Source organism: Pongo pygmaeus, chromosome X (assembly GCF_028885625.2).
Source record: "Pongo pygmaeus isolate AG05252 chromosome X, NHGRI_mPonPyg2-v2.0_pri, whole genome shotgun sequence".
NCBI lineage: Eukaryota > Metazoa > Chordata > Mammalia > Primates > Hominidae > Pongo > Pongo pygmaeus.
This window is the reverse complement of record NC_072396.2, coordinates 76,431,579-76,444,304: the sequence shown is the minus strand read 5'-3', so window position 1 is coordinate 76,444,304 and position 12,726 is coordinate 76,431,579.

Genomic DNA, 12,726 nt, shown 5'->3' with positions numbered 1-12,726 from the left:
ACAAAGGGGTGCTCAGGTTGGACCAGCCCTGTCTGATGTGGAAGGCTGCCCTGCAGAGTTCATAACCAACAGTACCCTCAGGGATAAAGTCTTCTATGGGAGCAAGTCAAGCCTAGGAGGATAGTCATCACTGGCTGTGCTTTGCTACAGATATTCCTGCAACAAACCTGAGCTCCACATCTTCTGACTTGCTGCCTCTACCACTTTTCTAAGCAGCTATCCTTGCCAAATCAATTGTCCATGGTATTTGAGGGGTCTCCTTCTTTTGGGGTTCCAGAGGCCTGTGGTGAGAATGGGTTGTTCCTTGTCAGTTCAACCCACCCATTTCCCCAAAGCTGTTGGGGGCCAGGAACAAGTCCAGGTGCACGGTAGCCCATTGTAAAGTTCATAGATTTCTCCCCCTTCAGCCCAGCTTCTGTCTTCACTCTGTTCACAGTTGGTGCTTTTCCTCTGAAGATCTATTAGGAGCATACCAGTCATCTTGGTCTCTTGGTGGAAGCTGTTCCACCTGGCTTTCTAGTTAGTCATCTTGCCCTCCTTCCCAGCATTAATTCTTTAAATGCTTTTAAATCAAGACCTAGTTATTTTTTTAAGTTATCACTTATAGATAAAATTACTTTATTTTCAATTTATTTCAATAGATTTGGGGTACATGTGGTTTTTGGTTACATGGATGAGTTATTTAGTGGTGAATTCCGAGATTTTGTGCACCTGTAACCCAAGCAATATACACTGTACCCAATATGTAGTCTTTTATCTATCATCCCTTTCCCAAACTCCCCACCATGAGTCCCCAAAGTCGATTATATCACTCTGTATATTTTTGTGTCCTTATAGCTAAGCTCCCACTTCAAGTGAGAACATACAGTATGCCTATTTCTGAGTTACTTTTCTTAGAATAATGGCCTCCAGCCCCTTCCAAGTTTGTGGCAAAAAGCATCATTTTGTTTCTTTTTTATGACTGAGCAGTATTCCGTGGTGTATATATACCATATTTATTTTTATCCATTTGTTGGTTAATGGGCACTTAGGTTGGTTCTGTATCCTTGCAACTGTGATTTGTGCTGCTATAAACATGCATATGCATGTATATTTTTCATATAATGACTTCTTTTCATTGGAGTAAATACCCAGTGGGATTGCTGGATCAAATGATAGATCTACTTTTACTTCTTAAAGGAGTCTCCACACTGTTTTCCAGAGTGGTTGTACTAACTTACATTCCTACCAGTAGTGTTCCCTTTTTACCAGACTAACATCTATTGTCTTGAATTTTTAGTTATGGCTATTCTTGCAGGAGTATCTCATTGTGGTTTTAATTTGCACTTCCCTGATGATTAGTGATGTTGAGCATTTTTTCATATGTCTCGTGGCTGTTTGCATATCTTCTATTGAGAAACATTTATTTCTGTTTTTTTACCCACTTTTGTTGGGATTTTTTTCTTCTTTTTTTTTTTAACTTTCTCCACTATTTTTTTTTATTATACTTTAAGTTTTAGGGTACATGTGCAAAACGAGCAGGTTTGTTACATATATATACATGTGCCATGTTGGTGTGCTGTACCCATTAATTCGTCATTTAGCATTAGGTATATCGCCTAATGCTATCCCTCCCCCCTCCCCCCACCCCACAACAGGCCCCGGTGTGTGATGTTCCCCTTCCTGTGTCCATGTGTTCTCATTGTTCAGTTCCCACCTATGAGTGAGAACATGCGGTGGTTGATTTTTTGTCCTTGCGATAGTTTGCTGAGAATGATGGTTTCCAGCTTCATCCATGTCCCTACAAAGCACATGAACTCATCATTTTTTATTGCTGCATAGTATTCCATGGTGTATATGTGCCACATTTTCTTAATCCACTCTATCATTGTTGGACATTTGGGTTGGTTCCAAGTCTTTCCTATTGTGAATACTGCTGCAATAAACATATGAGTACAAGTGTCTTCATAGCAGCACGATTTGTAATCCATTGGGTATATACCCAGTAATGGGATGGCTGGGTCAAATGGTAATTCTAGTTCTAGATCCCTGAGGAATCGCCACACTGACTTCCACAATGGTTGAACTAGTTTACAGTCCCACCAACAGTGTAAAAGTGTTCCTATTTCTCCACATCCTCTCCAGCACCTGTTGTTTCCTGACTTTTTAATGATTTCCATTCTAACTGGTGTGAGATGGTATCTCATTGTGGTTTTGATTTGCATTTCTCTGATGGCCAGTGATGATGAGCATTTTTTCAGGTGTCTTTTGGCTGCATAAATGTCTTCTTTTGAGAAGTGTCTGTTCACATCCTTCGCCCACTTGTTGATAGGGTTGTTTGTTTTTTTCTTGTAAATTTGTTTAAGTTCCTTGTAGATTCTGGATATTAGCCCTTTGTCAGATGGACAGATTGCAAAAATTTTCTCCCATTCTGTAGGTTGCCTGTTCACTCTGACAGTAGTTTCTTTTGCTGTGCTGAAGCTCTTTAGTTTAATTAGATCCCATTTGTCAATTTTGGCTTTTGTTGCCATTGCTTTTGGTGTTTTAGACATGAAGTCCTTGCTCATGCCTATGTCCTGAATGGTATTGCCTAGGTTTTCTTCTAGGGTTTTTACGGTTTTAGGTTTAACATTTAAGTCTTTAATCCATCTTGAATTAATTTTTGTATAAGGTTTAAGGAAGAGATCCAGTTTCAGCTTTCTACATATGGCTAGCCAGTTTTCCCAGCACCATTTATCAAATACGGAATCCTTTCCCCATTTCTTCTTTTTGTCAGGTTTGTCAATGATCAGATAGTTGTAGATAAGTGGCATTATTTCTGAGGGTTCTGTTCTGTTCCATTGGTCTATATCTCTGTTTTGGTACCAGTACCATGCTGTTTTGGTTACTGTAGCCTTGTAGTATAGTTTGAAATCAGGTAGCATGATGCCTCCAGCTTTGTTCTTTTGGCTTAGGATTGACTTGGCAATGTGGGCTCTTTTTTGGTTCCATATGAACTTTAAAGTAGTTTTTTTTTTTTTGAAAGCATAGAAGAAAAATATTTAATTGACAGATCCTAAAAGTTTTCATTGCAGAATGTGATTATACAAAATGAAACTACATCACAACCACAACCATCAGAAAATTTCTTTTTTTTTCTTCAACTGATAGAGGAACCATTTATTTTATTTATTGATTGATTATTATTATACTTTAGGTTTTACGGTACATGTGCGCAATGTGCATGTTAGTTACATAGTATATGTGTGCCATGCTGGTGCGCTGCACCCACTAACTCGTCATGTAGCATTAGGTATATCTCCCAATGCGATCCCTCCCCCCTCCCCCCACCCCACAACAGTCCCCAGAGTGTGATGTTCCCCTTCCTGTGTCCACGTGTTCTTATTGTTCAATTCCCACCTATGAGTGAGAATATGCGGTGTTTGGTTTTTTGTTCTTGCAATAGTTTGCTGAGAATGATGATTTCCAATTTCATCCATGTCCCTAAAAAGGATATGAACTCGTCATTTTTTATGGCTGCATAGTATTCCATGGTGTATATGTGCCAAATTTTCTTAATCCACTCTATCATTATTGGACATTTGGGTTCTTTCCAAGTCTTTGCTATTGTGAATAATGCCGCAATAAACATACTTGTACATGTGTCTTTATAGCAGCATGATTTGCAGTCCTTTTCCAATTCTGTGAAGAAAGTCATTGGTAGCTTGATGGGGATGGCATTGAGTCTATAAATTACCTTGGCCAGTATGGCCATTTTCACTATATTGGTTCTTCCTACCCATGAGCATGAAATGTTCTTCCATTTGTTTGTATCCTCTTTTATTTCATTGAGCAGTGGTTTATAGTTCTCCTTGAAGAGGTCCTTCACATCCCTTGTAAGATGGATTCCTAGGTATTTTATTCTCTTTGAAGCAATTCTGAATGGAAGTTCACTCATGATTTGGCCCTCTGTCTGTTATTGGTGTATAAGAATGGTTGTGATTTTTGCACATTGATTTTGTATCGTGAGACTTTGCTGAAGTTGCCTATCAGCTTAAGGAGATTTTGGGCTGAGACAATGGGGTTTTCTAGATATACAATCATGTCATCTGCAAACAGGAACCATTTGACTTCCTCTTTTCCTAATTGAATACCCTTTATTTCTTTCTCCTGCCTAATTGCCCTGGCCAGAACTTCCAACACTATGTTGAATAGAAGTGGTGAGAGAGGGTGTCCCTGTTTTGTGACAGTTTTCAAAGGGAATGCTTCCAGTTTTTGCCCATTCAGTATGATATTGGCTGTGGGTTTGTCATAGATAGCTCTTATTATTTTGAGATATGTCCCATCAATACCTAATTTATTGAGAGTTTTTAGCATGAAGGGTTTTTGAATTTTGTCAAAGGCCTTTTCTGCATCTATTGAGATAATCATGTGGTTTTTGTCTTTGGTTCTGTTTATATCCTGGATTACATTTATTGATTTGTGTATGTTGAACCAGCCTTGCATCCCAGGGATGAAGCCTGCTTGATCATGGTGGATAAGCTTTTTAATGTGCTGCTGGATTCCGTTTGCCAGTATTTTATTGAGGATTTTTGCATCGATGTTCATCAGGGATATTGGTCTAAAATTCTCTTTTTTTGTTGTGTCTCTGCCAGGCTTTGGTATCAGGATGATGCTGGCCTCATAAAATGAGTTAGGGAGGATTCCCTTTTTTTCTATTGACTGGAATAGTTTCGAAGGAATGGTACCAGCTCCTCCTTGTACCTCTGGTAAAATTTGGCTGTGAATCCTTCTGGTCCTGGACTTTTTTTGGTTGGTAAGCTATTAATTATTGCCTCATTTTCAGAGCCTGTTTTTGGTCTATTCAGAGAGTCAACCTCTTCCTGGTTTAGTCTTGAGAGAGTGTATGTGTCGAGGAATTTTTCCATTTCTTCTAGATTTTCTGGTTTATTTGCGTAGAGGTGTTTATAGTATTCTCTGATGGTAGTTTGTATGTCTGTGGGATCAGTGATGATATCCCCTTTATCATTTTTTATTGTGTCTATTTCATTCTTCTCTCTTTTCTTCTTTATGAGTCTTGCTGATGGTCTATCAATTTTGTTGATCTTTTCAAAAAACTAGCTCCTGGATTCATTAATTTTTTGAAGGGTTTTTATGTCTCTATTTCCTTCAGTTCTGTTCTGATTTTAGTTATTTCTTGCCTTCTGCTAGCTTTTGAATGTGTTTGCTCTTGCTTTCCTAGTTCTTTTAATTGTGATGTTGGGGTGTCAATTTTGGATCTTTCCTGCTTTCTCTTGTGGGCATTTAGTGCTATAAATTTCCCTGTACACACTGCTTTGAATGTGAGCCAGAGATTCTGGTATGTTTGTCTTTGTTCTCATTGGTTTCAAAGAACATCTTTATTTCTGCCTTCATTTCGTTATGTACCCAGTAGTCATTCAGGAGCAGGTTGTTCAGTTTCCATGTAGTTGAGTGGTTTTGAGTGAGTTTCTTAATCCTGAGTTCTAGTTTGATTGCACTGTGGTCTGAGAGACAGTTTGTTATAATTTCTGTTCTTTTACATTTGCTGAGGAGTGCTTTACTTCCAAGTATATGGTCAATTTTGGAATAGGTGTGGTGTGGTGCTGAAAAGAATGTATATTCTGTTGATTTGGGGTGGAGAGTTCTGAGGATGTCTATTAGGTCCACTTGTTGCACAGCTGAGTTCAATTCCTGGATATCCTTGTTAACTTTCTCTCTCATTGATCTGTCTAATGTTGATAGTGGAGTGTTAAAGTCTCCCATTATTATTGTGTGGGAGTCTAAGTCTCTTTGTAGGTCTCTAAGGACTTGCTTTATGAATCTGGGTGCTCCTGTATTGGGTGCATATATATTTAGGACAGTTAGCTCTTCTTGTTGAATTGATCCCTTTACCATTATGTAATGGCCTTCTTTGTCTCTTTTGATCTTTATTGGTTTAAAGTCTGTTTTATCAGAGACTAGGATTGCAACCCCTGCCTTTTTTGTTTTCCATTTGCTTGGTAGATCTTCCTCCATCCCTTTATTTTGAGCCTATGTGTGTCTCTGCATGTGAGATGGGTTTCCTGAATACAGCACACTGATGGGTCTTGACATTTTAGGGCAGGCGTGGTGGTGACAAAATCTCTCAACATTTGCTTGTCTGTAAAGTATTTTATTTCTCCTTCACTTATGAAGCTTAGTTTGGCAGGATATGAAATTCTGGGTTGAAAATTCTTTTCTTTAAGAATGATGAATATTGGCCCCCACTCTCTTCTGGCTTGTAGAGTTTCTGCCAAGAGATCAGCTGTTAGTCTGATGGGCTTCCCCTTGTTCGTAACCCGACCTTTCTCTCTAGCTGCCCTTATCATTTTTTCCTTCATTTCAACTTTTGTGAATGTTACAATTATGTGTCTTGGAGTTGCTCTTCTCGAGGAGTATCTTTGTGGTGTTCTCTGCATTTCTTGAATTTGAATGTTGGCCTGCCTTGCTAGATTGGGGAAGTTCTCTTGGATAGTATCCTGCAGAGTGTTTTCCAACTTGGTTCCATTCTCCCCGTCACTTTCAGGTACACCAATCAGATGTAGATTTGGTCTTTTCACATAGTCCCATATTTCTTGGAAGCTTTGTTCATTTCTTTTTACCTTTTTTCTCTAAACTTCTCTTCTCACTTCATTTCATTCATTTGATCTTCCATCACTGATACCCTTTCTTCCAGTTGATCACATTGGTTACAGAAGCTTGTGCATTTGTTACGTAGTTCTTGTGTCATGGTTTTCAGCTCCACTAGGTCCTTTAAGGACTTCTCTGCATTGGTTATTCTAGTTATCCATTTGTCTAATTTTTTTCAAGGTTTTTAACTACTTTGCCTTGGGTTTGAACTTCCTCCTTTAGCTCAGAGTAATTTGATCTTCTGAAGTCTTCTTCTTTCAACTCGTCAAAGTCATTCTCGGTCCGGCTTTGTTCCATTGCTGGTGAGGAGCTGCATTCCTTTGGAGGAGGAGAGGTGCTCTGATTGTTAGAGTTTCTGGTTTTTCAGCTCTGTTTTTTCCCCATCTTTGTGATTTTATCTACCTTTGGTCTTTGATGATGGTGACATACAGACAGGCTTTTGGTGTGGATGTCCTTTCTGTTTGTTAGTTTTCCTTCTAACAGTCAGGACCCTCAGCTGCAGGTGTGTTGGAGTTTGCTAGAGGGCCACTCCAGACCCTGTTTGCCTGGGTATCAGCAGTGGAGACTGCAGAACAATGGATATTGGTGAACAGCAAATGTTGCTGCTTGATCTTTCCTGTGGAAGTTTTGTCTCAGAGGAGTACCCGGCTGTGTGAGGTGTCAGACTGCCACTACTGGGGGGTGCCTCCCAGTTAGACTACTCGGGGGTCAGGGACTCACTTGAGGAGGCAGTGTGTCCGTTCTCAGATCTCAAGGTGCATGCTGGGAGAACCACTACTCTCTTCAAAGCTGTCAGACAGGGACATTTAAGTCTGCAGAGGTTTCTGCTGCCTTTTCTTTGACTATGCCCTGCCCCCAGAGGTGTAGTCTACAGAGGCAGGCAGGCCTCCTTGGGCTGGGGTGGGCTCCACCCAGTTCGAGCTTCCCAGCCACTTTGTTTCCCTACTCAAGCCTCGGCAATGGTGGGTACCCCTCCCCCATCCTTGCTGCCACCTTGCAGTTTGATCTCAGGCTGCTGTGCCAGCAATGACTGAGGCTCTGTGGGTGTAGGACCCTCTGAGCCAGGCATGGAATATAATCTCCTGGTGTGCCATTTGCTAAGACTGTTAGAAAAGTGCAGTATTAGGGTGGTAGTGACCCGATTTTCCAGGTGCTGTCTGTCACCCCTTTCTTTGACTAGGAAAGGGAATTCCCTGACCCCTTGAGCTTCCCAGGTGAGGCAATGCCTCACCCTGCTTCAGCTCATTCTCAGTGTGCTGCACCCACTGTCCTGCACCCACTGTCTGACACTCCCCAGTGAGATGAACCTGGTACGTCAGTTGGAAATGCAGAAATCACCCGTCTTCTGCATCACTCACACTGGGAGCTGTAGACTGGAGCTTTCCTATGTGGCCATTTTCTTTTTCTTCTTTTTTTTAATTATACTTTAAGTTCTAGGGTATGTGTGCACAATGTGCAGGTTTGTTACATATGTATACATGTGCCATTTTGGTGAGGATTTTTTTTCTTGATGATTTGTTTGAGTTCCTTGGAGATTCTAGATACTAATCCTTTGTTGGGTGCACAGTTTACAAATATTTTCTTCCACTCTTTGGTTTGTCTGTTTATTCTGCAAATTATTTCTTTTGCTGTGCAGAAGGTTTTTAGTTTAATTAGGTTTCACTTACTTACTTTTTCTTTCTATTGAATTTGCTGCTGTGTCTTAGCTATGAATTCTTTTCCTAAGCCAGTCTCCAGAATAGTATTTCTAGTGTTGTCTTCTAGAATTTCTACAGTTTCACATCTTTCTTAGATTTAAGTTTTTTATCCATCATGGGTTGATTTTTGTATAAGGTGAGAGATGGGGATGCAGTTTCATTCTTCTACATGTGGCTTGTCAGTTTTCCCAACACCATTTATTGAATAGGGTGTCCTTTCCCCAAGTTACATTTTTTAATGCTTTGTCAAAGATCAGTTGGCTGTAAGTATTTGGCTTTATTTCTGGGTTCTCTATTCTGTTCCATTGCTCTAAGTGCCTGAAATTTATACGATTTTCTATTTTGGGTGAGACTGGGTAGTTTGAGGTTTTAGAAAATTGGCACATTTCTTCTGTGTTGCCTAATTTACGTGTGTAAAATTGTTCATAGTACTCTGTATTTATCATTTAAAGCAGGGGTTCCCAAACCCTGGGCTGCAGACTGGTACCAGCCCATGACCTGTTAGGAACTGGGCCACATAGCCAGAGGTGAGCAGTGATCGAGTGAGAATTACAACCTGTCTCCTGTCAGATCAATGGCAGCTTTAGAGTCTCATAGGAGTGCAAACCCTATTGTGAACTGTGCATGCAAAGGATCTAGGTTGCGTGCTCCTTATGAGAATCTAACTAATGCCCGGTGATCTGAGTTGGAACAGTTTCTTCCTGAAACCACCCACTCCCCAACTTTCCCTCAGTCCATGGAAAAATTGTCTTCCAAAAAACTTGTCTCTGGTGCCAAAAAGGTTTGGGACCACTGATGTAAAATGCTTTAGGATCTTTAGTTATATGATCTGTTCCATTTATGATATTGCTATTTTTTGTCCTTTCTCTTTATATCTTTGTCAGTCTCATAAGAAGTTTATTAATTTGTCAATCTTTACAAAAGCCATCATTCTGTTACTTTGATTTTCTTTATTGTTTTTGGTTTTTAGATTCATTAAGATTTTTTTCTTATTCTTATTTGCTTTCTTCTGCTTGCATCAAATTTATTTTTTCTTCTTTTTGTAGTTTCTTCATATGAGAGCTTAAATTTTTAATTTGAGATCGTTCTTATTTTCCAATGCAATAAGACTGGACCTTTGAAAAAGATGCAGTATATTCTTGCTACTAGAAAAAATTACTTATAATACAATTATGTAGATAGGCTGAAAGCAAAAGGAAAAAAACATGTATTGCATGCAAACCCCAATTTGAAATAGAACAAGAGTGGCTATATTAATATCAGGTAAAGTGCCATAAATTTACCTTCAATATTGCTTTAGCTTTATTGCATACAATTTGATGTGTTGTATTTTCTCTTTCGTTATTCTACATAATTTTTTTGAGAATTTTTTTTTTACCCATTAATTATTTAGAAGCGTGGTGTTTAATTTCAAAACTTTTGGAGATTATTCTTCTTTGTTTATGTTATTTATTTATAGATTGATTCTATTATAATCTGAGGAAAAATATGTATAAATTCAATTCTTTTACATATGTTTTGTTTTTGTGGCCCAGAGTGTAGTCTATATCAGTGATTACTTCATGGAAGTTTGAATAGAATGTGATGTGTATTCTGTTGTTGTTACATAGTGTTTTATTAATGTACACATAGATTATATTGGTTGATGATGATGTTCAGTTTTCTATATCATTACATAATTTTTCTTATTTCTATCAATTGCTGAGAAATATTTCTCAATGTTTCCAACTATAAATGTAATTTTTTCCCTATAATGCTATTAGTATTTGCTTCATGTATTTTGAAGCTTTCTCGTTTGGTACAGAGACATTTAAATGGCTACATTTTCTTTATGGATTTACATCATAATGTAATGTTGTTACTTGTTCCTAGTAATTTTCTTTGCTTTAAATTTTACTTTACCTGTTATTAATATAGTCATTCCTGTTCTCTTTTAAAATTAGAGTTTATATGCTAGATATATTTTTTCTTTCTTTTTGCTTTCAGCCTGTCTAAATAATTACATTTGAAGTGATTTTCTTGTAGTAATCATATACTTGGTGCTTTTAAAAAAAGAACCCTATCTGACAATATCTAATTGGTAAATTAGGTATAATACAATTTCATTAATTATTGTTATGCTAGTGCTAAAATTTGATGTTGAATCTCATTGTTGATTCAGGGGCATGAAAATTTGGCTCTTTGTTAGGCAACACTGACATCGAAGGGGAAAACAGAGGATTGATTAGCAGTGCATTGCACCAACTTGTTTCTTTCATTGCTGCTTACTGGGGTTTATATCCTCACTTGTCCTTGTTGACATTAGTGGAATGGAAGACTTAGTCCCAACTAGAACCCCCTAATACCACCTCCTTCTGCCTTGATGCTGCTATTTGAAATTGTATGATCAGCATCTTCCTACATCCACTAATATCAATGGAGGGGAAATCAGAGTGCTGAACTGCATCATTTTGCAGGCCTCACACCACGACTTTGTGGGATGATGATGTTGAATTTTATCTGGTCCCTACCAACAAGAGGCTTGTGAAAAGGAAAGTGCTAAGTAGCACCAAATAACATCCCCTCATTTGTGCTAGGTGAGGGTGGAAGTGGAGCTTCCTACTGGGCCCTGTTGACACCACCCTTGCAAAAACAGAGCTCTGACTAACACTGCTTGGCACTGCCCCATTGTTGCCTCTTTGACACCTCATTACATTAGGTCAGGATGAATGATCTGCTCCAACTTGGGCTGTGCTGATGTTTATGGGGAAAGTGGAGTGCCCAGTAACACCAGCTCACACCACCTATTGTTTCAGGGTAGGAAGAAGTGCCGTCCACTATGCCATTGCTGAAAGCAGTGCGCCCACTAGTGTCATCCTGTTGCTTTTGGAGAGGGTGTAAGTTCAGCTCCTTGCTGAGATCCACTGAAACCATCTTTCATAATAGCAGGGTTCTAACTCACATCACCTGTTGTTTTTGGGTAGAGGTGGCAGTTTAGCTCCTTAATGGTTCCTACTGACACCAGGAGTTGGAAGAGAAGTGTTCTTCCTAGTAGTACCCCATTACTGTCTCATGGGGGTGGAATCTCAACTTTCTGCTGCGACCCACAGCACAACAGTGGGGAAAGCAAAGTGCTGACTAGCTTTGCCATTTACTGCTCATTCTGCTTTATTTTGCTGCTAGGTAGAGGTGGAAGCCCAACTTCCTGCTTGGTTCCACTAACACCACACAAGTGAGGGAATTAAAGTACCCTCTCCCAGGACCAAGCAGGGAGTGGAAGTTCAATTTCTTCATTGCGACCCCTTAACACCACCTTTTTTTTCCTATGTCTGTTAGTAATTCTGAGTTGGTTTCTCCAGTGCCCTGTCTAACATATGGAAGGCAAAAAGGAAACACAGGGAGCACATCAAGTTTCTAATATTTCAAGATTCCTAAGCAGTCCACCCTCTTCTTTCCATCCTTCCCATCCTTCAGAGTTGTTTTATGTTTTGTTATGTCCATATTTTTTATTTGTGTGAGAGAAGCCTAGAGGAGATAGAAACTACTCTATCCTGAAAGGAATCCAGCAGTATATTTTTAAATTTAGTTTTCTTCTTTCTATTAGAATATGAAGACATAATTGGTTTTTTTTTAGGGGGAGATTTTAGTTTTTCCCCCTTGTCATTAAGACGCATTGCCTCTCATCATCAACATTGAGCATTTACAATGTACTAGGCATTATAGAACATATAGAAAATGTCCCTGCTCTTGAGAAGCTTGCACCCTAAAAGAAAATAAAACTTTCAAAATAGCATTGTTTTGTTTGCTGTTTTTTGAAAAGTGTTAAAGGGCTATTCTGTAGAGTGAGCTTTGAGTATAACTTAGCCCCATCATTATTTAAAAAACAGAGGAAGAAAAAGATAATAGATTTTAAAGGTAGAAAATGACAGACCATTCAGAATAGGTAGAACTTAAACACAATCTCATTAACTAAAGAGAGATTTGCTGCAATAAATAGGATGAGGAAAATAGTTTGTGGAATGCAAGCAAGGGAAGCATGGTATTTTAGACATTGACTGGAGCCAGAAATATTATGTGGTCTTTTTCCAAGTACATGGCCACCAAGTAGGAATGGTTAGTGATAAGACAGAGGACTAAAAAAGGCAGGTAATTTTGTGCACCTGATACATAGAAAGAATAAAGGATCAGAATTGAAGGCAGACTATAACAGTATCAAAAAATTCTTCTAAAATAAATGTGATTCAGAAGCACAAAACTTACAGTTAATACTACCCAGTGTCATGATGGGCCAAAAACACTGTGGCTTCCTAAGTTAGAAAATGCTGTATACCAACATTTTAAATGGAACATATTACCCTTATAAAAATCAATCTCTCCCTCCCTCCCAAAAAATAATAACTCATTTTTTCAGAATGGGAGAAGC